Source organism: Cotesia glomerata, linkage group LG7, assembly GCF_020080835.1.
Source record: "Cotesia glomerata isolate CgM1 linkage group LG7, MPM_Cglom_v2.3, whole genome shotgun sequence".
Lineage (NCBI taxonomy): Eukaryota > Metazoa > Arthropoda > Insecta > Hymenoptera > Braconidae > Cotesia > Cotesia glomerata.
In genome coordinates this window covers 4,663,710-4,686,022 of record NC_058164.1, presented here as the reverse complement: position 1 = coordinate 4,686,022, position 22,313 = coordinate 4,663,710, and the positions used below count along the sequence as shown (strand labels likewise).

The 22,313-nt window shown below is 29.7% G+C and overlaps 1 long non-coding RNA gene across 1 annotated transcript in view; it reads left to right on the top strand.

Annotated features, from left to right (window-relative positions):
• LOC123269273 overlaps window positions 1–22,313 on the top strand; it is a 65,315-nt gene that overhangs the window by 29,840 nt on the left and 13,162 nt on the right. Inside the window, exon 3 of the long non-coding RNA XR_006510369.1 lies at window positions 855–1,028. This is a non-coding gene — a long non-coding RNA (uncharacterized LOC123269273). The remainder of the gene's footprint in view (window positions 1–854; window positions 1,029–22,313) is intronic.

Below are 22,313 nucleotides of genomic sequence, written 5' to 3'. Positions count from 1 at the left end.
CGATTTTATTTCTGCTCAATTTAATTATTGAGTTATTACCGCTGTTACCGTACATAATAAATGTTTATAATCGAACGGTTAAACTTAAGTGAACATTTATTATAAGCGGAAAGTAAATGTGAGAGAAGGAAACTTATTTTTTGCTCATAGGAATTTAGCGGTTGCCTTTGAGAAATTTTTGTTGTTTGTAGAAAATAATCATTTTTCTTTATAAAAAAAATTTTATTGAAGTTAATTGACATTTAACTATTCTTTAAACTCCCAATTACATCTCAGAAATTATTTTTAAAAAATTACTTTTATAGTTTTAAAATATTCCTACGTGTTACATATTTTAAAAAATTTTTTTTATGTGAAAGATAATTAATTTTTCTTACAACAAAAACATATTAAAATCAAACGTCTAAGTAATTTATTACAATTAAAAAATTACGATTTTATTTTTTTTTAATATTTACATAAGACATTTTAAAAGAAAAATTAATTTATTTTAAATTATATCCTCAAAAAAATTTTTTGAGACAATTATAACTTTAATATTGTAAAAACAATCTAAATTTCTCAAGAAAAATGAATTAAAAGCTTCAATATTATTTTTAAAAATAAAAATACATTTCATATAATATAATTTTAGTATTAAAAAATTCATAAATTTTACAATAAAAAAAATAGACTTATTTAAAAAAATCCTAAATTTAAGCAGATAATTAATTAATTAAAAAACGATCGAATAATTAAAATAATTTTATACTTATTTGCTAATTTAACCTCTTTAAAATTTTATCCTAACTATTAAATTTCTCAATTAACTCTATCCCAACTCCTTACTAACAATTTACAAATATAATTTCCAGAAACCGGTAAATTAATGTTGGCATTTGGAACATGAGTAAAGGACCTTCCACGAAGCGAGAAGCGATCTTCATTGGTCCTGTTTATAGCAGCCCACGCATGCCAGCGAGCGATATCTCACCGTGTCTAGTATAGTGTTTCTACATGCGGACAGCCGTAAGAGAGATTAGATCAAGGTAACTACCACACGAGATTCTCATATTACAAAAAAAAAGCCAAATTTACTTTTATTGTTGCTCCGTTCCGTGCCTTAACTATTTTTTTTTTATCTCTCCACTACTCACACTCGATCGAACTCAGCTTCTGTTTTACTCCTTCAGCAAACACGTGATGCTTATTAATCCGCCATCATAATTTGAACCTTTTTAAAGCAGAAATTTAGTGCTCGATTTCTTATTCTATAGAATACAACCCACCCATCGGGAGCACATTTGCAAAATAGCCGGTGCTTTTTCTTCAGATATCACTATCAGTATTACGATTATTACGCGATTATCATTACGGGTCGACAGATATGCCAGAGCTTGCAGCTACGTCTAATGTGACTGGAGATTCGCGAGTAAAAACGAGAGAGAAAGAGGGATTATTTTTTTGGACAGAAGCAAGTAAGAGTAGACAGGAAGAAAAATAAAAAGAGCTTGCGATCTTGAAGCTCGAGTTCTCTTTAGACTATTTTAACGTTCCTTTTTTTGTTCTGTTTTTTTTATTTTGACTCTAGCACTGCACGGTATCCAGCTACTCAGAGCTACTCGCGTATTCGAAATGAAGCCGTCCCGGCCATTACGAGGAGGACGGTTCGCCCGGTGCGCCTTATCTCGTAATCTTAATTTCTCGAGATTCCCCGGCTAGGCAGAAATATAATGTTACGGGCATGCTCCACCGAGTGTGACTCGATTGCAAACGTTGAAGAAACTCTAACATTTTACTTTTCGCTTCTTGCTCTAGCACACCAAAACTTAACTTGAGAAATACAAATTGCTAACCAAAAAAATAACTACCGAGAAATAAAAATGTAATCGAGGGATTGCACTTGGAATACCACCGGCAAATTATTTTATTATCCGGCGAGGTCACGTTTTCAGTTTCTACACTGATAGAAGGATTTAGTACGGAGTACTAAACTGATTTAGTAACAAAATTGCACGACTCATGATGCGAAGCATCAGAGAGTGCTTTACGATCGAAAAATTTTTTTCGCCTCATTTTAGCAACTATTTTTAGTATTATAGCCTTGTTAGTTCACGGAATCAAGATATTTTGCATACTATTGTCGAGATAATTTAATGGAGATTAATTCCATACTTTCTAAAAATTGATTTACTGCAATAGAAACGGAAAAAAACATCAAAATAGGTCAAAAAATTTTCCTGTCCGTCATGTATGAAACCCCGGAAACACTGTAACTTGTGAAAAAATCAATTATTTGAGTTAAATTTTTTTTTTTTAATTCTAATCGACGATTGTAGGTCACTGAATGCGAATGGTTAATTAATCCAGTGTCGTTTAATTACAATTAATAAAAAACGAAAACTACAAGACTGTATATATATATATTCATGTAAAATTAACATGGATGGTGATATATCTATATCTATAGATATTATGTACATTTTATTCCACCAGGGGCGCTTGTGCAGTACCTTCCTACTACAGCTGTTTTTTCGGTAATTAATTTTGAACGACTTAAGTTTTTATTTCATAATTAAATGAGCATTATGAGTCGTGCACTTTTGGATTTTCCAAACTTTTTTTTTATTCATTTATTTGGGAGAAATAAATATTTTGTACCCATCAATAATATTTGTTACAGTTTAATAAATGATTTCTTTATATGAACAAAGCCTTATTAAATGGAAATAAATATTTAGTTCCACCAAATAATATTTAGTAACAGGTACTAAATATTACTTTAATACTTTAATTCCAATGTTTATGTGATACATAACCTATTCACTAACTTGGATTATTTTATTCAGCTTGATTTTGGGAGATTTATTAAACCATTAAAAACACATATACTCCCAATAAATGTCTTCTATTTATGTCTTTTCTCAGTGGAGTTTAGTTTACATTTTTAATTTGTCTATTATTGATATGTTAAAAACTTGTTTAATTTTAAATTTTATAAATACCTCAAACAAAAAAATATAATTTAATGAGATTCTTTTCTTTATAATACCTTATATTTTTACTTAAAGTTATTTATTCTTATTATTTTTATTTATTTTAAATTAAAAAGTTAGATTACACGCTAAAATTAGCTAAAAAATTGATTTCTTTGATTCCAATAAACAATTTATTGAGTACCAATAAATCATTTGTTAAATACTACTAAAGATTTATTTGGTGGAACTAAATGGGCTTTAATAAACGATTTAGTACCTATTACTAAATATTTGCTAATGAAAAGTTTGTTACTAAATCATTTAGTATCTGTTACTAAATCTTATTAAATAGAACTAAATCCTTCTATCAGTGTGGGATTCTTAGTTTTGCTTTTTTAAATAGAAACATCGGTTTTAGATTTTATGGTGTTTATATAGGACATTTGTCATACTTTTAGTTGAAAAATATTTAATTATATATTTCATTAACTATTTTTATTATTCAAAAAATAAAGACAACTTTCTGATAGACATATCTTTATTATTAAATGGGCTAATAATAATATTACAAAGTTAATTTTTCTATAGAAAGTTTAATACATTAATTTTCAACAAAGCTAAAATTATGAAATTCAACTCAATATTCATTTTTTCATACTCAATATTTTTGTAAGAAAATTTAAGTATTTTTTTAATAAATTTTTTATCAAACCACTTTCAAAATATGAATTACGGTTAAGTATTGAATGAATGATAAGAAAAAAATTTTTTAAACAGGGTCATGACTTGAATTGGTGCTTTTTGATGTTTTATATGTTTTTTTTTATGATAGTCAATTTTTTGTGTCAAGTTTTCGGCACAGTTTTTAATAGTATAATGATTTTATTAGTAAGTTCCATCATATCGACGGTTTAATAAGCAATTAGTCTAGTTCCTTATTTTTTAGAGGGTGATTTTTTAATATTTTGATGTGGCAATAGTCTAATTATAAATTATTTAAATAATTCAAACCAAAATATTATACCTCTAGTAGATATTAAATGGTTTTTTTAAAGTGACAAAAAATTTTGAACTAATTCGACGTTCTAATTAGCAAATTGTCTAACTCCATTTTAGAGAATCTTCCATTTGTCCGAAAAAACAATTGATTCAAAATTTAATATCACTCTAAAAAACCATTTAGTATCATTAATATCTAATAGAGGTATAATATTTTGGTTTGGATCTTCTAAATAATCTATAATTGGACTATTGTTGTATCAAAATGTTAAAAAATTACCCTCTAAAAAAATAAGGAGTTAGACAAACTGCTAGTTAGGCCGTTGAATTGTTTTTTCGTACAAATGGAAGATTCTTTAAAATAGAGTTAGACAATTTGCTAATTAGAACGTCAATATATATTGTTAAATTGATGTTTGTTGATTGATCTTAACAATTTCATCTTTAAAATTTATTTCAAAAATCCCCAAAAAATAATAACTTAAATTTCAAGCCCTTAAACTAATCAATACAATTTTTCAACAAAAATTTTATTACTTAAAATTTTCAAATTCAATTTTTAACCTCCCGTAAATTTACTGTAATTATTTTACCACCATAATCAAATAATAATATTGCTCTAAAATATATCAATCGTGTCTTCTATCCCTTAAAATATCCTCGGTCACAATTCCCGACATTTCAATATAATACCTACTAGCAAAATAGTTCGGCTAGCCTCCAGCTGAGTCCCAAAAAGATGAGAGTTCTGGTAGCCCGAACACTGATGATCATGACTGTCGAATAATTCGAGGAGCCTTAGGACCAGAGGCTGCTCCCGGGCTCGAGCTATTTAATTCCCGTTTCCCGGAATGAATCCCGTGGATACATTGTCGGGTTCTAATAGATGATTTGAATTTTTAAATATATTCTATTGAATAGAATTTCGGCGTATTTTTAAGGCGCCGGCCTTTGTGTTTCGTGTTCGGAACACATTATTTAATATCGGCTATCGAGGATTGGACTTATTCGCGTGCTCCGGCCTTTGTCTTAGAGCTCAACTGGACATTTAACATTTCGGTGATACTTTTGGTCTCTTTGGTCATCTCCGAGTTATTATTTAGTCCGAGTCCAGCTCGGTACCCAAATAAAAGTTTCGGAGGCGAGAGGGAAAGAGTGAAGGCGAAGGAGAATATAATAAGAAGCAAAATAAAAAAAGGACTCGCCATTCCGGTAGGATGAGTAGAATCATTTTGAAATATTTGTCGCCGTGCATAAATTGTAAGGCGGCGGTCGCGCATACTTAAATATGTTCCTTCCTATTATACATTATATTACTTATTTTTTTTTTTGTCATTTGAGGAACGCTCGCTCCTTTTGGACTTCGGGACTAGACTGCCGGTATAGTATATACCTATACACTCGGTTGTATGTACTCATGTATGATACTTACCTCTAGTGCAATTTTTTTTTTAATTTTGAATCTGGCCCGGTCCTAAAGCGACTCCTTTATCGCTTTGTTTAGTCGCTTTTTACCAGTGGAGTACTTTTATTTTCCACCGACCTCCCTCTTATTCTTTTCGGGTCCCGACCTCCATTGTCTCGCGAGCACTAATAAACTATCCGACATGCCCACCCCTGTGAGCAACGAGTAGATGTGTATCCATTGTTGTTATATTGCGTCCCAATACCAATGTACGAGGATCCACCGGCATTTCGGTTCTCGATGCACCCCCACGGTGCGTTATGGAATTTAAACTTTAATCTTTGCGTTTTGTTTTAATTCTTCGGAACCCTCTTTTGTTGGGAAAATATAAATATTGGCAGCCGGAGTTGGGACAAGTGTAAGATAAAAATTTTAATATTCGGCTTGAGTTGTTAGAGACTTTTATTAAGAATTTTTAAATATTTTTTCAAGTCGAATTTGAGTTTAAAATTTTTTATGTTAAAATTAAAAAGTCATAGCTAATTATTTACTAGCAACCTTGCAGTCACTATGTGACTGCCGTTACTTATGAACTAAAAAAAATTAAAATTTTACTTTTATTAAATAATGAATTTTCTTAAATTCCACTGTACTTTCTTAAATATTGACATTTTTATAGATATAAGCTCATCCCGATGTTACACTGATCGAGACCTTTCATTTGAGTACCCACATGCATTTTGATATATTTTTAATATATCCATATATAAAATATATTTAAAATATATGAAAAATTGATGTGGGTACTCAAATAAAAGGTTTCGATGAGTGTTACATCGGGATGAGCTAATATCTTTAAAAATGTCAATAGTTCACGAGATATAAGGTAATTTTTCTTAATTATGTATTTAAAGATAGAGTATTTTCGAATGCAGCCTAAATACTTATCATCATAAATTGACTAATGGTTAAAAATCATTTGAAACCTTGAAAAGGTACAACTCCAGGTCAAGACTTTTCAAACAATACCAAATTTAACCATAAAAACCCATTTTATCATATAAATACACTGGTCATACAATTTTGCTTATTCTTTTATTAATATAACTTATTAGAAAAAAAAAATTAATTTAATTTAAAAGTTTAAAAAAATTTAATAAAGTCATAAATAATCAATTGAAATTTTTATTAAAAAATTACAAAAACAAAATTATCAAAAATTTATTAAATTTAATCTAATACAGTAATACATCAAAAATTAAATAATAAAAATAACATTGTCGATATGTGTAAATACGTTGAGAGCCAATGAAGGGAGAATTGAATCGTGAATTTGACCGTTCCGTCCGCAGTTTCGCAATGGCGATTAATCACCCGAAATCGTGAATTACCTATTGCAAAACGGAGCCGGTTGGCCGGCGCTGTTCCCTAAATCGTGAATTTCAAGCGATTCCGGTGTCGAGTCGATCCCCGCGGGGAAGACTGAGGAACCCGATCCAGAGTACCCTCTACAATCTACACTCTACAGTCTGCAGTATATACCAGATCTGCTCTCGATTCGAACTTAATTTCCATTTGGGCGCGGCGATATTAAAGCGTGGTGGTGTGACGTCATATGTATGCTAATACGAGCCCCCGCAACCACTGTCGGTGTGCTTGTGTCCTTTCTACACCAATAGCTCGCTGTTATATATTAAGTATCACACATGTACCATCACATGGATAGTGATAGTGATAGTAATAGTGGTAGTGATCATCGTGATACAGGGTTCACTTCCGTTGTAACTTCTATCTGTTATATCTATCTATACTATCTGAGTTTACATATGTGTATTATATGTGAATCATATGTGTATAAATATATAGACATCTTACGCATGCGCCTCTGAATAAGTACTTGTACATTTTATACACTGATAAAAAAATTGACTTGACTCAAGAGCCAAACTCTTGAACCAAGAATTTCATTTCGAAGAAAATGATTTTCTTGAGTCAAGAGAATAAATTCTTGACTCAAGAAAAGTTTCTTAGACCAAGAATAATTTCTTAGCTCAAGAATTTATTCTCTTGACTCAAGAAAATCATTTTCTTCAAAATGGTATTCTTGGTTCAAGACTTTGGCTCTTGAGTCAAGTCAATTTTTTTATCAGTGTATTAATAAAATTTCGTGAAAAAATTTTTTGATATGAATTAATCTATATTAGTAAGAGAATAAGAATAATTTTGTTTCCAGGATAATCATATGATAAAATCGGTTTCTTTAGTGAAATTTAGTATCATTACAAAGGTCATGATTTGAATCTGTGCCTTTTCAAGTTTTCACATCATTCTCACCGATAGTCAATTTATTATAATAAGTATTTAGGTTGCATTAAAAAATGCTCTATCTCCAGATACATAATTAAGAAATTACCTTGTATCTCGTGAACTATTGACATTTTCAAAGATATAAGCTCATCCCGATGTTATTCTCATCAAGACTTTTCATTTGAATACCCACATCAATTTTTCATATATTTATATATATTATATATATGTATATACGAAAAATATATCAAAAATGAATGTGGGTACTCAAATGAAAGCTCTTGATGAGTGTAACATCAGGATGAGCTTATATTTTTAAAAACGTCAATAGTTAAGAAAATATAGTGCAATTTTACAAAAGTCATTATTTAATAAAGCAAAATTTTAATTTTTTATAGTTCACAAGTCACGGCAGTCACATAGTTGCTAGTATATTATTATATTTATATAAAATTTTTGATATTTATCTTTATAACTTAATTTGCATATTTATATTTTTTTATACAGCCATATATCCCTTTATATGAAAATTATTTAGATCAAGTCATATCAGGTCATATCAAAAAATTATATATCTATATTTTATGCCATATACGTCTTGATATGTCTACATATATCCTAATATAGCCATATATGTTTTGATATATTTATATACGGCCTCATACGGCCAATTTTCATAACAGAGTATATATAACCATATCAAAAAATTATATATGAATATATGATGCCATATCTAATCAAAAATATGTATGGTTATATTAAAAAAAATTATATATGCACATATTAGGCCATATAAAAAAAATATTTTCACGTGGATGTATTTATATTTATTTTTATATTTATGCATGTATGTATGTATATGTGAATTATTGTGGTTGTAGTTTAATCACACATGACACATCACACATGTACATACTTGATGTGAATAATATTGAAATTTTTGTACATGACCAAGGACCAGTGCGTTATGTATTATACTACTGCATGTATGTACATTTGTAATTTCAATATGTATACTGATGGAGATTTTGATCCCCGCGTATATAATATGTATAATACTGGTGTTAAATGTTCACTTATTCTGCGATAATACTTGCCGGATTTCCGCGATAGAGAGAGAGAGGGTTAGAGATATAAATAGATTGGTGGAAATGAATTGATACAAACTCGTAACAGCATGGTTCCATTGCGGGTGATTGTCCTGTATGTTCACTATCTATGTACCAAATACGATGGTATGATTTTGGGATTTATGAAATGAATTATTGTAGTGTACTATCACACTACGGGTTGAATATTGGGTGGGTAGTGGACGTAGGATGTGTGTTTTGGATCTCGGATGTATATTTATGGGGACGGATGCCTGGAAGTGGTTTGAGGGATTGATTTATTCAAATGCCGAGATTAGAGTTATATGGATAAGGAATAAAACTTTAGTGTTGACTTTCAAATTTAGAGCTACCTGTTTGTCCACGTCCAGAGAAAATATTCCGTCCCGTTATTTTCCATTGTTAAATCCTTGTTTTGAATTGCTTGACGTATGTGTTTTGTACGTGACGCCGAAAGTGGACTTGTCCTCGGGAATTTAGAGCTAGAACACTGATGGCTAATAAATTCCTTGGTGATATGGATATTTAGATGTTTATTTTTTTTATTATTTTTATTTGATACAAGTATTACATAAGAAGATTTTTTTTTCTTTGAATAAATGTCAAATCAACATTTTGTTACTTTACGTATAAATATATAAATTATCAAAGTTTTTGACCATTACAATTTTTTTTATTATTTGATTCCACGGCAAATTTATAATAATAATTAAGAAAATTTGTGAATATAAATTTTAAGCTTTTTATATTAACCAAAATTTTACATTGACCAAAAATGTGCAAAGGTCTTAAAATTATATTGTATTTTGTCAATTTATCATATTTTTACTTACATAATTCAGAAATGACCTTGTATCTTGGGAACTATTGACATTTTTGAAGATATAAGCTCTCCCCGACATTACACTCATCGAGACCTTTCATTTGAGTACCCACATCAATTTTTCATATATTTATATATATTCTATGTATATAAATATGAAAAATATATAAAAAATGCATGGGGGTACTCAAATGAAAGCTCTTGATGAGTGTAATATCGAGATGAACTTATATCTTTAAAAACCTCAATATTCAAGAAAGTACCGTGCAATTTGACAAAAGTCATTATTTAATAAAGCAAAATTTTATTTATTTATAGTCACGGCAGTCACATAGTGACTGCAAGATTCCTAGTTTAAGTTATTCTATTTTTCGTAAACTTCAGGGAAAAAAAATGTAATTGTTCAAAAAAATTTTAAATATTATTTTCAGAGGTTAAAATATTGTAAATTTTATTCTTAAAAAATTATCAACAAATTTTGTTATTTTTAATTTCAAGTCACAAAAAAAATATTATTTATATCTAACACTTGTTGTAAAAAAGTAATAATAATAACAATAATAATAGCGATTTTGAATAGTGACTGTAGTAGTTTCAGAAAATGTAACAAATTGAAAGAAATGAATTTTATTTCCAATCTCCATGAGCTGGTCGTGAGGATTGGATGAACCAAAAGTAAAAGGATGACAACCCAAGACTACTTGAACGTTAGTTGAGTGAAGGAGTGTACGTTCGTGGAGAGGGGAAGCTGGTCACTGGTCACTGCTCACTGGAGACGGATGATCCTGGGTGTATATAGGAATAGAACGTGATTTGCGGTTTCAGAACTCTCGTCTCGGATTTGAATTTATCTTGTCCCGGCTACAGTTACAGAAGACCCGGTCTCGGCTCTAGCGGACAGCCTCCCCTCATCCCTAGGTCAGCTAAGGTGAGGTGTGAGGATACCTACCAACCGTCCAGTGTAGTCGAGATCTTGTCTAGTTGGACTGGAAGCCACCCCGTGCTGCTTCTCCTCGCTCTTGTCCTTATCCGTGTCCTTCTTGGCCTTACATGCCGAGCACCAAAGGCCGATTCATGAGGGTGAGAGGCGGGGATTACTGTTGAGAGGGTGAGTACAGAGATAGAGACGACCGAAGACCCAGAACCGAGGAAATTCAACTTGAGGATCAGAATGAGCTGGATAGTAAAGAAGGAGAGTATGCAGATGATCTTCCGCCCGGTCCTCCCAACCTCTTCCTCTTGCTTCGGCTTCGGCTTCGAGATACTGCGGTATCGATCTCGCGGCCGCGACCTAAGGGGTCGTTACGGCCACCTTCGTCCCTGGGTAGTTTCGGACAAACGCTCGCCAAAGAGGACTCCGGAGCTGAATGCCAGGACACTTGAGTTCATCGGAGTTTTTATCCTGGAAAGCGATAAAAATATCAACTAAGAAATTTCACAGTAATAAAAAAAATTTTAATTTTATTTAAATTTAATTTTTATTTAAAATAAAAAAATTCTTCAAGTTGATTTTTTTGGTTCTGAACTTTTATTCTTAATTAAAGTTAATTTTTTTAAATTAATTTAATTTATTTTTACGTTGACAAAAAATAAATTTGATTTGAAAGGAAATAATTTAAATCAAATAGAAAAATTCTTTTTTTTTGGTTTAAAATTTTTTTTTATATTATAAAGAGAATAAGCAAAATTTTGTGGCCAGTGTATTTATATGATAAAATGGGTTTTTATGGTAAAATTTGGTATCGTTAGAAGTCTTGATTTTAATTTGTTCCTTTTCAAGGATTCTTATTAGTCTCACCGATAATAAATTTATTATGATAAGTATTTAGGCTGCATTCAAAAATGCTCTATCTCTAGATACATAATTAAGAAATGACCTTGTATCTTGTGAACTATTGACGTTTTCAAGGATATAAGCTCATCCCGATGTTACACTCTTCAAGAACTTTCATTTGAGTACCCACATCAATTTTTCATATATTTATATATATTACATATATATGTATCTATGAAAAATATATCAAAATGCATATGGGTACTCAAATGATAGCTCTTGAAGAGTGTAATATCGAGATGAGCTTATATCTTTAAAAACGTCAATAGTTCACAAGATACAAGGTCATTTCTTAATTATGTATGTAAAAATATCATAAGTTGACAAAATACAATATAATTTCTTAATTATTGACATTTTTAAAGATATAAGCTCATCCCAATGTTACTTTCATCAATATCTTTCATTTAAGTACCAACATCAATTTGTCATATATTTATATATATAATATATATAAATATATGAAAAATATATCAAAATGCATGTGGGTACTCAAATAAAAGCTCTTGATGAGTGTAACATCGGGATGAGCTTATATCTTTAAAAATGCCAATAGTTAAAAAAGTACAGTGCAATTTAACAAAATTCATTATTTAATAAAACAAAATTTTATTTATTTATAGTTTACAAGTCTCGGCAGTCACATAGTGACTGCAAGGTTGCTAGTCTTGATTAAATCTTTAATCAAAAAAAATTTTTATCTTTGTATTTTTTTGATAATAAAAAAAATTGTATACAGACAGCAGTAACTTTTTAATGTCACACTTAAAATTTTAAGGATTAAAAAAAATTATATAAAAAAAAATTAATTTAATTCAAGAGAAAAAATCTTTAACCAAGAAATTCATTTTTTAATTAATATTTTAGTCATCAAATTGCCTAAAGTCTAATTTTTAATTATTATTGATAATATCAATGAGATTTAATTATGAAAAAAACAAAATAAAATCCCAAAAAAGCGTCAAGGCCTTACTAATGAAAAAAAAAGTCCTAAATTACGATATTAATATTGTAATTTTCGGTACAATTTTTTCTCGTGTTATATTACTTGATACATGAATACACTCGGCTGTAAGGTCGTTGGAAAAGCCAATTAAACTTGATTCATAGTCGACTAATTATCTTTACTAAAATCCCCTTCCACGAGGTCTGACAACCCTCGGTGTATACGGCGTATCACGCGTCATTCGTCCAATCGCAACCCAGCGGTAGGTCGTTAGCCGTTTGTTTCGGAATAATGGCGTAACTCGGTCTGCTCTCTCCCGGTTATTCTACTACAACAACTACACAACTACAAGTACAACTGACACTACTACAACTTCTGCTTTTGCTATTATTATACAAGTACAACAACAACAACCACGAGGACAGAATATAATTTACAGTGTACACGAGTTAACATATATGTGTGTGGTTTGTACGAGCCTGACTACCATTACTGCTTAATGACGCGAATTACTTAACGAGCCACTCCCCCCGCTTAATTTCAATTCGCTGCGAATTGGCTCCACGCATTTATAACCATACATTATTATTGCTCTTTGTCTCCTTTTTTTATAATTATTTATTTATATTCCAGATCCTCGTTATTTATTATTCAAAGTTTAATTAAAAGTTATACTTTATACATTATACATTGCACATTCTATATTTCACATTGTACATTCTGAATCCTCATTTTACTTTGTGTAATAATAAGATTGAGAGTATAGTTTAACTATCCTATTTTTTCTTTTTTTATATTTATTTTTATTCAAACTTGCAATGAATTTATTCAACTGAAGTTAATATTCCATTGATTTTTTTACCGTATAATTAAATAATAAAATTACTATTTTGAAATTAAATATTAAAAGAAAAAAAATTGAATAATTTTTTTTATTTAAAAAAAAAAGGTTACCCGTGAAACTTTCCACTATTTTTGTACACTGATAGAAGGATTTATTTGTATTAAAAAATATTTGTTAATAGTTAATAAATTATTTATTAGAGACTACTTTTTAGTATTAAACAAATATTTCTTAGTATTTAAAATGATTTGTTTGTATTTAATAAATCTGATATTCATTTATTAAATATCAATAAATCTTTTTAAATACACGGAGAAAAAAGTATTGCTATTTTTACGATACAGTATAGTGATGATCACGATCCTCGTATGACTATACTTTAGATGTGCATATGCCCGATCTAGTGGATCGTGATTATCACGATCCACATGGATTCGGATATCGAGTGTCTATATTGCTATGGTTTATAGATGATTAAGTTGTCTTTAATTAAATGTTAATTATATTTTATTGCAGATTATTGTTTTTTTAGTTTTTTGGTATATAATTGTTATTAACATAAATAAAAATTCCTATTGTTGGCTGATTAGTTTAAAATTTTTGTGTAGATTATGACAGTCAAGAATTGGGTTAGATTTAAAAATTTTTAAATAATGACTTACAGCAGTTGGACTTAATCTTATATAACTTTTTTTTTGTTATTTTTACAAATATTATTAGCCTGGAAATTTGTATTATCGAAATATTCATTTAAAAGAGGAAAATATTTTTGTCATAAGAAAAAAATTTTTTAATGGAATTTTTACTCCTTTATTACTGAACGTACTCAATACAATTATATTTTTTTGTATAAAATAGTATGGGATCAAATCATTTATGCTAAAAAAGACTTTTATGAAAACAAGAATTTTATTTATTTAATACAATATATAATGTACATTGTTTCTTCTTATCAACGCAGTAGAATTATATACAATAACCACGGACACGATATTAACACAGTTAACATAGGAAGATTTATTTCTTTACTATAGCCTTAAAAAATCGACACAACTTTTTCAAGATTCCACTCGAGTAATTTATCAACAACCCAATCATCCATATCGCTGTTGATATTAATTAACTAATTTATGTAATTATCACTATTTCATCACCAAAATTGTAAACAAATCTACTCGTACGAGTTTCAGACTTGGTTATGCGTGGCAGTGCTGAAGGCGTCGTGGATCGTGATAATCACGATCCGTTTCGCCGTAGTAAGGAAACGTTTCTTTATGATCGCAATACGTTTTGACATATTCACTATACCATGGAAAGTTCATATAAGAATCCGAAGTATAGAGTATATCAGGTTATAATATCGTGAAAATGACGATACTGTTTTGAGCTAATCACAATACTACGTTCACGATCCACTGGATCACTATTATAGCAATACTTTTTTCTCCGTGTACAAAGAAATATTTGTTAAGGACTAAAAAGTAGTCACTAATAAATGATTTGTTAAATATTAACAAATATTTTTAACTATAAACAAATCCTTCTATCAGTGTACTAAAAAAATCTTGAAAATTTACCAATTTTTAAGCTCAAAAATTTGAAGTTTTATCCACAAAAATTTTGAAATTAAAAAATTGCAATCCATGGAAAGCCGTTTTTTTTATTCAGTTATGCTGCGAAAACTACTGAACCGATCGGAATAATACTTATACCATAAGATGCAGCGTGTTTCGGAGAAGGTATTAGTATATGATATATTGGTGATTACTTATCCGGAAGCTATATTTTTTTGACTTAGAAATAATGAATTTTTATTGTAACTAAATTTATTCTATTCGATTGTCATTCGTTTAAAATAAATTTTTTAATTCTATTGGTTATGTTTATATACTAGGCAGATTTCTTCACTTATGAGACCTGCAATAACTGAAACTTTCAATGCTCATTACAAATTTTTTTTTTTCATATCAATCATTATTAATTTTTGTAAGAAAGACACGGGAATGTTATAATGATTGCACATTGAAAGTTACAATGAATATTAGCTAGAATAATTACATGGATAAAAAGTGCATGCCAATTCGATAGAATTTGGAATCTGTGCAAGTCAAAACAATACTCTAATTAAATTTAAAGTCTAGATCTAAAAATGCAATTCTATAAATCGCCCAGCGGAGCGGGCGAGTAACAGCTAGTTTTTTATAAAATATTAAAAACAAATTTTATATTCATTCTGCAAATTTATTTTATGGTACATATCAATTTTTACTACACAGTATTTCAAAAACATGATTTTTAAGAATTACTTTGTCTTGAATCAAGATAAAAAGTTCTAAAATCAAAATTTTATACTTGATTAAAAAATTAATCATCTTTAAAATAAATTTCTTAATTAAATTTTCTCTTGAATAAATTTTATGTAGTATTAATTCTTTATAAAAATAATTTAAACACTATTCCATTCATAAATTTTTTTTCTAAAATTTACTTAATGTGAAAAAATGATAAATAATTGTTAATCAATTAATTTCTGTGATTTAAATATATTTTGAGTTATTCCAAAAAAATCTCAAAAAAGCAATTTTTCTTCTTCAAAATTTGACCGAAATTAATTACTTTTAATTTTTTTTTAATTGATTAATTAATTTCTCAAGTAAAAAATAAAATACAATGTATTTTATTCTCAAGTAATTCACATAAAATATTGATATTTACAAAGAATAAAAGTCTCTTTAACTATAAATACAAATAAAAATATGAATATAAATGAAGAGATGTGAATAGTGAATTGCGAGGGAGCAGGCGTTGGCATTAAATCGCCGATGAATCTTGGGACCTTTTCTATGCGGGAGCTCCCACGATGATCCGTTGGGTCGGCAAAGTGTCGAAAGGGTTGCTTGCTCTTACCGCCGACATCACTTGACAGGATCATCATAACGTTAGTACGGCAATTAAGAGCTTATAAATGGGGATGCAAAGGCGAGCAGCCCGTAGGCATTTTTGGGGAGCGTTACATGTGTATACATTAAATAAATGAGAATGAGCGCACAATGGGCTCTCGGCCGGATAGAAGGTGGCCCAGAACAGAACTCAAGAGAAAGAGAGAGGAAAGAGGGACTAGACGAGCAAGGGTCCTTGATTCAAACTCCGTGATCTTGTGCATTATCGAATGGGAACTGACGCGTCTAAAAGGGGTTGATGTGTATCGGAGATAGCAGTGTGTTACTCTGCCGAGTTGGTTGGTTAACAATGCTAATAATATCCGAACTAGTCAACTCAACGAGCAAGGGTTATGCAGAATACCCAACGAGCCACCCCCAACTTCCTCACTCCCTCGGTCTACTTTTGATACTGCTATACTATATAATATCGAAACTACTAATACTGCATCAACTGAACAGAGTCCAAATCGCTTTGTCTTGTCGGCAGTCAAAGGCTTCTCTTCATGTACGCTTGCTTCCGTTACGATTTCATCAACGCGGTGACTTTATGAGCAGTAGTACAGCTCGAGAGAGCTCAGACGCAGAACCGAGATCAAGAGACGATTCAGGATGGGGATTGTTTTGTCTAAAGTATAAGTTACTCGTCATAGATGCTGAATAATATTATTGTTATTTGATTCGAGAAATTTTTGTGCTTTAAAATTTTATTTTTGGATCAAAATATTCAAATTTTTTTATTTGAAAATTTTATTCTCATATGAAAAAAATTCTTGAATTAAGAAAATAATTTTGACGAATTAAATAGAGCAGAAAATATTTTTATAATTCAAAATTTTTTCTCTTGAATCAAGCTTGCTGTTTTTTCATAAGAAACATTTTTTTTTCAATCATCTATTTTTAAATATATATAACTAGCAACCTTGCAGTCACTGTGTGACTGTCGTGATTTGTGAACTATAAATAAATAAAATTTTGCTTTATTAAATAATGACTTTTGTTAAATTGCATTGTATTTTTTTAACTATTAACGTTTTTAAACATATAAGCTCATCCCGATGTTACACTCATCAAGAGCTTTTATTTGAGTACCCACATGCATTTTGATATATTTTTTGTAAAGACATATATATATAATATATATAAATATATGAAAAATCGATGTAGGTACTCAAATGAAAGGTCTCGATGAGTGTAATGTCGGGATGAGCTTATATCTTTAAAAATATCAATAATTAAGAATATTGAATTAAATTTCAGAGTCAAAAAATGCTAATCCAATTAAATAGTCACTAATAAATTAAAAAAAAATTATGAGCGACCTTTTAAAATGGACATTTTGAACTGAAACTTTCAGGAAGTTATTTTTTTTTGGTCTATAAAATTATGACGTAACGAGAAAACAAATTAAAAAAAAAATTAGATTTTTGACGATTTTTGAAATTTCAAAAAATTTGGAGCGACCTCTTAAAAAATTTTTTTTGAGCTGTTCTTTGGAGAGGGCTCTTAAAACATCAAAAACTGACATTTTTTCACTCGAGATTCAAAAAAAAAAATAGTCGGTTTTTTTGCGCCACCCTAATCTATATAATATATATAATTATATGAAAAATTGATGTGGGTACTCAAATGAAAGGTCTTGATGAGTGTAACATCAGGATGAGCTTATATCTTTAAAAATGTCAATGGTTCACAAGATACAAGGTCATTTCTTAATTATGTATAAAATTTTTCTCATTCTCGTAATAATATAGATTATTGGTTGAATTTTATTGTACATTAAAAAAAAATTTCTTTACTTCAAATCAAGCAAAAAAAGTTCTTTGTTGAAGTAAATTTAACTTGGTTCAAAAAAAATTTCCGCTTAATTTAAAATAATGAATCTCTTAAAAATAAATTTTTTTCAATGTTAACTATGAACAATTTTAATAATTTCTAAAAAAATGTTCTAACATATTAGAAAATGGGCAGTGATATAATATACAAAAAGGTCAAAATAAATGTATACATATTTACATGAGGGTATATTCCCTCATTTGATTATTGTTGATCTCGGCGCTGTTGCCCACGTAATGCCGGGTTATTTTTCAAGTGGAATAAAAAAGGTAGATAGTTAGGTAGCAAAAAATTTAGGCTGCAGCTTACAACTTACAAGATTGGACTAAAATGACGAGGGTGGATTCAAGCAATTTGCTTGCCCAGAACCCGTGTGTCGGCGTGTAGCACATACACACAGTAACAAAATACAGAGAACACACTGGGAAAGGATACAGGAGGAGAGGACATTGCCAGAATGACGAGTCTCGGGTTGACATTTCATTCCCAGTGAATTCCCGCACTATGCATACTAACTAGGACTCCGCCGACGAATGTAGTAGCTCTACGGTGGGTTCCTTGTTGGGTTTATCCTTATACAGACGAGGGTGAGTGCCAGCTAGTCCTCTACAACTACAACTACAAATACATCTACAACTACGACTTGAAGTAAAAGCTCTAGGTGGGCGACGGGCGAGGTGGGACTAAGAAAAAGAATCCTGTAATGGGCACGAGGAAATTTTCTGAGACTGCGTCTTGAGGAGAGGGGCTGGTCTGTGCTTAACTGGACACAACCCCTTATGTGTCCCTAAGCAGCTCAACCGAGAGGGAGCTCAAGAAAAATAAGTGAGTGGCGCGCGCTGGTCAGACTCTACACTTTGGGGATGGATATAGAACCTACAAGCTAAGTTGACCAATTCGCCGACAGATGCAGCGACCTGTTCTCAAATGGTTATCTACAAGATCACTTAGATGTTTTTGAGTCCTGAAATTTAAGTTATATTGCCTGTTTTGGATTTTTTTTGGTTTATTCATTAGAAATTGTTCGTTGATTTCGAGAAAGTTTCAAATTATTTTTTTTTTTTATTCAATATTTAGAAAAAATTATTATTTTGACACTTGCAATTTTATTTTAATTTAAAAAAACTAAAATCAACTCTGATAAATTAATAAATATAATTTTTGAATTATAAATTTTTAGATAATTGGTTTTTTGAGAACATTTTATTTTTTTAATTAGAATAAAATTGCAAGTGTCAAATAATTAGGCCAGTGTCAATAACTGAGTCTTTTATCTTAGTTTCAAAATATAAAAGAAATTTTTTTTTTTTTTATTAATATTGAGTAATATATCACACTCAAAATTTGCTATATAATCAAAAATTTGTTTTAGATTTTTAACCATAATTATAACAATGCCAAAAATAAAATATTTTGATCAACATTTTTTAATGTTGACATGAAGTTTTTTTGTTCAATTTTTGACAAAATATAAAACAATATTTTGATTAAATAAATACTTTTAAAATTTGAAGAAAGCTTTTTTTATCAATAATAATACAGGTATATTTTTAAAATTTGTATTTTATTTTTTTAAATTAAAAGAAAATATATTGTTATTTTACTTTATCCCAAAATTTTGTGAAAATAATGAACTACATTATTAAAAATTTATTATGTAATATTTTTATTAAATCTATTTATATCAATGAGACACTTAGAGTTACTTTCTTTTTAACTATGACAAAAAAAAATTAAATAAAATTTTTAAAATATAAAAAAAGCTTTTCTGATCTAAATTAATTGATATTTGGTCATTGTATTTAAAAATTTGTATTATTTATTGCTAATTTAGAAAAAAAAATAAAGAGATTTTTTATTTTGCTCTATATTTTATATCAAATTAATTAAATTGCTAAAAATTTCAAAATTTGATCAAAAAAATTCTTTTACTTTTAAATATTTTCTTTAATATACAAAAAGAAAAAATTTTTTCCTAAAGACACTATCAACTACGTGTCGACAACTTTCCACCATTTCACAATTTTCCTTGAATATTCCATCCAATAGGATACTAATATGACAACGCCAACCACGACAAAGGCAAAGAGGAAATAAGACGACAGATGATTTTATTTATCAAGACATTTTTCAAGGAATTCGCGTGAGATTAACAATTGAATCGTACATCCACACATTTTCGATAGTTCGATCAGTAAAAGTTAGAGCTATAGACGAACCTGATATTCATACATATGAACACAACGAAAACAATACATGAATAAATAAATAAATAGTTTTATGGGCTCGGCAAAGTATCCGAATGTGCACACGAGATCATGCTCTATTTAGGAAAATAACCAGACACGATTCTTGGACAATTACTCCAGCGAAAAGAGGGTGGAGTGAAACGACAATAACTGACGACAGTAAAACGACGACACAGTGTACTACCACCAAGCAGAAGAATAAGGAAAAGGATATAAGAGGTATATAATAAATATGAAAATAAGATAAATAAAAGGGCCTGAATAGGGAAGAGATGTAGAAAAAAAGTGGGCGGTGGTGGGTAGGTGGGGCGGTGGGACACACGTAAGAAGGATACGTAAAACCGGTAACGGTGGCAGTCACGAAATAAAACTCAGCCCGTTTGGAGGTACCGACTAGTGTAGCTTCTATTTTTAAACGGTTTCCTATTACCCATGGCAACTATCTCCCACGCGAAATCTAACCATTATTTTGGTCTAGCCTTGTTTTATTCACCCCTCGCCACTTCACCTTTCTGTCGTTATATCTATGATACTATTGCTATAACTATTGCTATTGCTATTACTATCACTGAAACTATTACTGCATGGCCGGTTGACGGAAAGAAAAGGAACTCTCGCACTCATCCACCTTCTGCCTCCTCTCGAGTCGGGATTTTTATTTGGTTTTATTCCGGTGTAATTGTTGGGGCCAGTCACCACTATCGCCACTACCTGCGCCTCGGGTCTAACCATCCACTTGCCGAATGTTTCTCAGCCACGCGACCTCCTTTATGGGATAAAGGATAATATAAAGGATACCCCGGTGGCTCTTCCTACTCCTACGCTCGCTGTTCTTTGTCTGCTTTCCTCGCGCTTGGAGAGCCTTGTGCTCGAGTTTTTTAATTTATATCAATTGAAAGACGAATTATTATTTGTTGAAATTGAAGGTTAATTTTTTATAGACAAGCAGGGGATTAAGTTTTGATTACAAGCGTTTTTTAATGTGAAAATTAATTATTTTGTTTTTGAAATTGTAAATTATTTATTTAGATTATTATCCAGCTTTTAATCTTTAAAAAAAATTAATTTTGAAGCAAATAAAATTTACTTGAATTAAGGACAATTTTTTTGTTTTAAGAATTTTTTAGCTTGATTCAAAATGATGGAACTCTTTTAAATTATGTTTTTGGTCGAAGAATTTTTTCAAATTAATTTTTTGATTAAAAAAAATTTATATCTATATATCTAGGTATTTTTGGTGAATATTTGATGTATAAAAAATTTTTTATATGAATTATATAATTTAGATAGAAGAAAAAAAAATTTTATTTAAGTTTATTGAAACTAAAAAAATTATATTGAAGCATTGCATTGTCTTGAATCAAGCAAAAATATTTTTAAATATCTTAAACATATTTTACCCGTATAATTTAAGGGACTTAAGGACGTTTCGAGAAAAAACCGTTTTATTGAAATTTTATTGAAATTTTGAGTACTTATATTCATAAGTATCCTCTATACGCAGGAATTTTTTTAAATAGTCCTTGCGACACTAAATTTTGATATATTAGTATTTAAAATTTGTATATTTTACATACAAACCTTGTGCTGACCAACGTTCAAGCGAACGTTTTATTAAATATCAATCGTACTTTTCTCAGGGTTGTTTTAAAAAACAGAATCATTAATTGAAGATATAATAAGTATTTTTAATCAAAAATAACATAAACGAGCGGTATTCTTTTTATAAAAAATGTTATAAAGTTACAGAGTAAAAAATTTTGCGTCATTGCGTCAAAAAACTCAGTGTTAAAAATTTTTGTGTTCAATATTTAACACTTTTTTGTGTTGATTTAACATTTATTGTGTTAAATTAACACAAAAAAGTGTTAAATATTTAACACAAAATTTTTTGACCCAATGACGCAAAATTTTTTACTGTGTAGTGAATTTCGATATTTTACGTGAGTGGAAGTAAGTGAGCGATAGTCTGTAAAGAGAGGCAGCACTAGAGTGCATGACAAAGAAACCAATACCCATAACCTATTGGTGTCTTTTTCTTGTCTAGGAGCATCCTTAGGTATGC